Below are 7,594 nucleotides of genomic sequence, written 5' to 3'. Positions count from 1 at the left end.
CATTCTACACTAGATTTTGATCAAATTTTGTCAGAATGGTTGCCATGATAAAATCTAGATCAAGTTCGAATATGGGTAGTTTGGGGTCAAAAACTAGGTAATTAGATCAAATCAAAGAAAAACCTTGTGTATGCGATACAGGCTGTATTTTTCAATTAATCTTCGTGAAATTTGGTTAGAATGATAGCCTTGATGAAATCTAGGTCAAGTTCGAATATTGATCATCTGGGGTCAAAAACTAGGTCACTAGGTCAAATCAAAGAAAATACTTGTTTTTTGCTCCTATTTTAATGATAATTGGTCAGAATATCTTTTCCATAAAATCACTAAGTCAAACATGTTTACACTGTTATGGTGTTTCTCAGGTGAGCGGCCTAGGACCATCTTGGCCCTCTTGTTGTTGTTGTTGTTGTTGTTGTTTTTTTTGTTTTTTTTTTAAACATTTTATTCTTATTACCCTGTTTGAAACAAATTGTAAAGTTTTCATGGGTAACCCTGGGATATATGTCACAAAATTTGTAAAACTCGTAATGATTTATTCCCAATGCTGAAAGTATTGTTTCTTGTCTGTGATATCTTTTTGTTACTATTAAGTTATAAAGAGACTGTAATGGACTTTTAATTCAAATTTATGCAATAAGATATTATATTTTATTTGTAATTTTTCATATGACACTCATAATCATGAAAAAAATCAAATCAAATCAGCATGTTATGTTACACGTAAAAAATAATGCTTTTAAAAACAACACCCTTTGACAAATGCTCCGATGAAAGTTACTGTTGAGCAATCATGGGTATGTAGACATTTACTCAATGAATATAGGTAGTCCATGTTTCTTCTTAATACAATCAAAACTATAATTGTCAAATCCTTGTATGACTCATTTTGCAATATTTCATCAACAACATGTAACTTTTTTGGACTAATTCATCTATCACTGAGCAGTCACTTGCTATTTGGTGTAAATAGTCCTTTTGGTTTATGGTGAGACGAAAGTAAATAAATTAACTTTCGCTCTGGATAAAATACATGGCAATGTCCATTAAAAAGAATTTCTCAACATTTTGTTGATAAATGTCTTTCATATGATAATAAATGACTTTCATATGAATAGCATGTACGTGTCAGGTTATGCAACTTTTCAATGACAGTTGAATGCTACAGAACTAGTATTAGTTGATTAGTATGTTATTTCATTTATCTGCAGTTCTATGGCTATATCATGCATTAAATGGCATTATATAAAAGCTCAATGATCCAAGGGACCAGAACTTATTACAACACTGAGTCCAACTTTGGGGAGACTTTGAACGGTCGCTGCACGGTACTTAAAGACTATATAGTTGTGAAGTTTGAACCAGGAATCTAATGCTTCCATTCCTGGAAATAACAAAGCTGACTTGCGAAAGGTTGATACCTTGGTGCCTGAGCACTACGTAAATACACTGATATACATATTTGGTTGTAAACATCAACTTAAGTGTTTACTATGATTAAACTATGACAATAGCTGCGCGCAAGATACTTGCTTCTGTCTTCCAAAACAATCTTAATAGTTAGAAGATACTAAAAGCTTCCGCTAATATTTTCTATGCAAAAATAACAACATATAATATGTTTCTTCAGCATTTTTAGCACTTCACTTTTTGTGAGACTACTTTGTCTTGAAGATCTGTTTTTAGGCAATAAAAACAATAAAAATATGTGATTGATCATAAGGCAATAAAACCATGAACAGGTAGCTGAGACACGTGATGAGATCGCTTAATATATTATGTGGGTAGACATCATCAGGCAGGAAATGCCTACGTTTACTTTCATTTTACCAAGCAGCTTCCGTTTATATCCGGCGAAATACTTAAATTACAATAAATGTGATGGCAAACGATAACGATACTTACCGTGTTCTTATTTACAAAAACTCCTTGCTGTTAACACAGAAAATGCACCACAAACGAATTTAGTTTAACAGACTCCATTTTAAAAATTATTTCTTTAAACTAACATTTCCAAGTAAAATTTGCAACAAAGATTCCGACGTTTACAGAAACTACCGTTTTTATCTTTGCAAACCCCATTTCAGTTTTTCTGTTCACGGTAAAAACTTTCCATGATCAATTAATTTTTGCTATCAATCGATAAAGCTCATAAGCTTTTACTTAAGCATATTGTACGATTTTGTTAATATTTTCATATTTTGTCAGACAACTAAATTAAAGAAGATCGCGTCTTTTCTACTTTTGTCGTTCTGATGAATAATTTGAAAAGATATGAGAATCTACCACTCTGAATTCAATATAATTTTACAGGAATGTTTCTTGGAGGTCTTTCTGCTTCAGGCCATTTCGTTCGCTAAAATACAACAGCCAGGAGATGGATAAACAATTGCTGAAAACTGTGTCCCACCTAGTTATGTGAAATTTTAACACTCGTACGCTATTGTAAATGCATCAAAATATGTAACAGTTCTTTGAAAATGGTGAGTTTTTAAAGGCGTTTAACTGTCCGGAAGTGGGACCCCTTTCAGCAGTTCTTTTCCGGAATTCAAAGTTTATATCAGTATACTGACTCTTGTTCGTAGAATAATATACATGTTTTACAGGCTGTTCAATTTTCATGTGAAACAATTGACATTTTTTTTCTATGATTTGGTGTTGTTTGATTTTTTTTTCTCAAAACGTAACGCTAAGCATAAAAACAGTATTATAAATCTCAAATATAACAACTTGAAACAGTAAACACTTGAATACTTAAATACCTTTAACAGTAGACTAGCTACTATTATTCTGATAGTAAGATTTTTTTATATACTTGTATTTCCTCGTCAGAGATCTTTCATTTATAGATTGCTCCCTGTTGAATATCTGGCTGTATTATTACATTCGGCAGCAGGAAAAGGTAACCATGTTATAACTATGAAGGGAAGTAATTAAACATAAAATATGAGAAGAGACTATCACTGGCAAATGTAAGGACTGTGAGCAGTCTACTTTACTACAGTAAATGTTTTCTCGGCATTCTTATTTGTTCCGTCACTGTATATCGCCTTCCATTTATATGTAGCTTTATCATCAAACTCTATTCTGTTGAACACGAGTGTTGCAGTTTTACTACTCTCCGTTGGTTTTGTTGCTACTTTTCTCGATTCCAGTAAAGTCTGTATAAGTTACGTTAAGATCACCCGAAGAGTTATGGAAATATATTATTGTTGTAAAATCTGAATCTGACTCCCGCTTCCTCATCAGCTCAATAGAAAACAACTTTTCCAGCGAACCTATTGTGTATGTACATGAGAGTGTAAACGAGTTGTCACCCAAGTTTAAAACTGCTTTATCAGCGCTCTGGTAAACACTGACTGTGAGTGAATATACATCTGAAAACATATCAAATAATTCATTTAAAGGAAAGCTACATACGTACCTAAAGTTTAACATTAACTATGTATTAGAAGCAATCGGAAACACATCACACTTACCTGTAATGAGAACCATTGATGAAAACAGCAATATCCCATAAAACTGATGTCTACATTCCATGGTTTCAACGACATAAATGATACTACGTTAACCGTAATATGGAACGCCTCTGTATGGTGACTTTCAATTTGATGTGTAGATATAACATGTTTCAGTGCATAATTGATCTGTAATGCATTATTTATTAATTTATGTCGATACAACAATGGGCAAAGAACAATTCATAGTTTTTAGGGAGAAACAATTTTTGTTGTGTGCATTTAGCGAAGGTGATGTAAATTATTGAATATTTATTAATACTTAACAATTTGCCAACGCCGTTAAATTGTATGAAGGAACAAAGTGTTATAGACGTATTTGTGCATAAGCAAATACAATCAAACATAAACGTGGATTAAAATCAGTCACGGAAGCCACTCTATTCAATGTCCTAACAGTCACCCCAGGTTCCAAGTGTCCAAAGCATCTTCATTCTAAACCTCAAATCGGTATTGTATTGGCGTTTTCATAAAAATTAACGTTCGATATTTGACGGACATGATTGCATGCATTAGCAAGTAAAGTCATCCATACATGTGAGCACAAATCAGCACAGTGCCTTAGCCTTCGCAATAGCCCTTGAAAAGTCTTGCATTCTTACTTGACTTCTTCTTTTTGTTTTGGATGTTCACGTACCAACAATGTTCCTGGACGTGTATGCATGCATTAGCTAGTATGGACGAACATTTCGTAACGACAATCAGTGCAAAGCCCTACCCCCTGCTTACCGGTCCACAGCAGAAAACAGACCCCAAGCACCTCGCTAGACAGTTTTCATAGACACTCCAAAAATAACATCATTTAATAGCTCTCCCAGTCAACCTCGAAACAGCCTTCTCCTGCCTCACTTAGAACAGATTTCTTATAGCTCCCCCTACCCTTCAAAATAAATGATTGTATCTATATCCAACAGTTATTTAATGTACATTGCCACGAGAAAGACTAAACAAGCCCTTGTATTTACATCACAAATTAAACAAGAAACAAAAATGTTATATTTACTTAAGAACTTGAAAAAAAATGTGCATAACAAATTAGTAAATGGATAGAACACATTTGCCTAAAAAGTCATTATTTCACATCTACATAGCAAGACTATAAATATATTTCACAAATTAAAAACCACGATGACAGCTGAGGCATTCCATATATAAGCATGATCCAATATTTATTATAGCGTTTTTATTGTTTGTGACATGTAATGTACACATTTATCTAGTACAAATGATTTAAATTATATTCTACACCTTCGATCGATCGTTAGATATTGAATGATATTGAAGCTTAATATTGTGATTAAACATTATTCACGGTGAGGATGAGTACACCGGATATTGCCATTTTGTGATAAGGTATTTTCCGTAAACGTGATTGACTTTTGTTAACAAGGTTAACAACAATGCTCGACTATTCAACAGTCCTGTGAATTGAATAACTATTAAAGTCGAAAAAGGGGTATAATTTTGTAAAATTGCAAAACAGGGTTATGGAACCTGTACAATTCGTATCAGTTTCAATCCATTCCCATTAGTGGGTACTGAGATACCAGCTTATAATTACATGTAAAACCTTAACCAAAAATTTCTAAGTCGACTAAGGGACATAATTTTGTAAGAAAGCAAAAAGGGTTATAGAACCTGTGCAATGTAAGTCAGTTTATCACAGCGAATTTGTGTATGAAGTTTCAATCCATTCCAACAAGTGGTTACTGAGATACCAGCTGACATACAAAAACTTAATCAAATCGGGACGCGGACGCGGACGCCAACGAATGGGTGAGTTCAATAGCTCTACCTTTTCTTTAAATAGTCGACCTAAAATCTAATTTACTACTCTATTTTTACTATTATGGAAAAAAAGGATTTTATTTTTAGGAACCAGCTTTTGTGTATATGCTCTAATGAGTCAATCTTAAGAAGAAACGCGAAAATTTGTGATAAAATGTTATCACTTTGCTCCCGATATCGTCACCGATTGTCTTGTGATAAAAATTCTGAATCGAACGATTTATCTATTTACATACAATGAAAACATGTTTTCAAATGTTCAAATGACGGAGAAACCGGTCATAAATGTATGGAAGCCCTGGAGGGACAATTGACTTCAGTACTTCTCACTTTTGACTTCTAACTTTTGCACTTCTCACTTCCAACTTCTTGACTTCCTACTTCCTACTTCTAACTTCCGCACTTCTGACTTCTACCTTCCACACTTCTGACTTCCAACTTCCTGACTTTCGACCTTTGATTTCCAACTTCCACACTTCTTACTTTCGGCTTTTTGACTTCTTACTTCCCTCTTCTAACTTCCGCACTTCTGACTTCTAACTTCCGCCTTTCTGACTTCTTACTTCCTGACTTCCGACTTCCCACTACAAAACTTCTGACTTTCGACTTCTGATTTCTATCTTCCACACTTCTAACTTCCGACTTCTTGACTTCTTACTTCCTTTTTCTAACTTCCGCACTTCTGACTTCTTACTTCCGCATTTCTGATTTCCAACTTCCTGACATTCGACTTCTGATTTCCAACTTCCACACTTTATTACTTCCGACTTCTTGACTTCTTACTTCCCTCTCCTATCTTCCGCATTCTGACTTCTAACTTCCGCGCTTCTGACTTCTAACTTCCTGACTTCCGACCTCAAAATTCAAAACTTCTCACTTCAACTTCTTGACTTCCTACTTCTAACTTCCGCACTTCTGACTTCCAAATTCTGACTTTCGACTTCTGATTTCCAACTTCCACACTTCTTACTTCCGACTTCCGACTTCTTGACTTCTTACTTCCCTCTTCTAACTTTTGCACTTTTGACTTCTAACTTCCGCACTTCTGACTTCCAACTTCCGATTTCAAATTTCCACACTTCTTACTTCCGATTTCGAAAGAGGGAAAGTTGGAAGTCAGAAGTTTTGAAGTTTGAAGTCGGAAGTCAGGAAGTTAGAAGTCAGAAGTGCGGAAGTTAGAAGAGGGAAGTAAGAAGTCAAGAAGTCGGAAGTAAGAAGTGTGTAAGTTGGAAATCAGAAGTCGAAAGTCAGGAAGTTGGAAGTCAGAAGTGCAGAAGTTAGAAGTCAGAAGTTCGGAAGTTAGAAGTCACAAGTGGGAAGTACGGAAGTCAATTGTCCCTCTAGGGCTTCCATATAAATGAATGCTGACGATGTACTGTGTATTGAAAATATTTATACTATATGTTTTGACCTGTATCACATTTTACTGTATTGTGTAATGTTGACATTATCACTGAGTTTCATAGAATAAATCTTACAAAATGTACATTATCATTTCCTTTAAAAAGTACAAAACAGTAATTTCTTTAGCCTGTTATTCATTGATGTTTATAACGTTTACTTTGTTGTGATTTATGTGATAAGCTCTAAATCGTAACTCACAGTCACAATAGTGTAACAGTGGGCAATAATATTTGTTATGCTTATGTAGTAAATGTATATTCTATTCTTGTTATTATATTATAGTTGATATTACATGAATTTTCTCAAAAACCGGTAAAGGTATCTTTTTAAATTTTGCATGGGTATGTCATTAAAGTGTTATCTCAATATCTTGCAGAAAGCCCGGCCCTATTAATTAATGCTACATTGTGGTATTTTGTTTCTTTGCGGATTCAACGTGTATGTGTATGTTTATGGCAATCTATTTGAAACGAGGAACGAGTTTAAGGCCGTTGTATGTCATTTTGTTGAACACCACCCAAATGACGAAAATAAATATAGTACGCTAACAACCAAAACCGCAAAAAAGTAAATCACAAGATAACACAAGAAATATACAGAGAGAAAAAGCAGAAAAAAAAATAAAAAATACTGTTGATTCAGAAAATCTTAAAATACATGTTCCAAAAAGGATCCCATTTACAGAAGGAACCAAATTTCCCACAGAAAGAAAAAACTTCCAAAAAGGTTGCAAAGACAAATTTAATTTTGGCAAATTGCGAGATCTGGATGATGAAACAGAAAAGTGGAAAACCAAACGACGTCCAATATATAAAAGAAAATAATGCAGGCTTGGTTTGACTGAGCCTGTTCATGGACGGCTGTGGAAATGCATGTTACTATCC

This window comes from Mercenaria mercenaria, chromosome 17, assembly GCF_021730395.1.
Source record: "Mercenaria mercenaria strain notata chromosome 17, MADL_Memer_1, whole genome shotgun sequence".
NCBI lineage: Eukaryota > Metazoa > Mollusca > Bivalvia > Venerida > Veneridae > Mercenaria > Mercenaria mercenaria.
Note: the sequence above shows the minus strand (reverse complement) of the source record.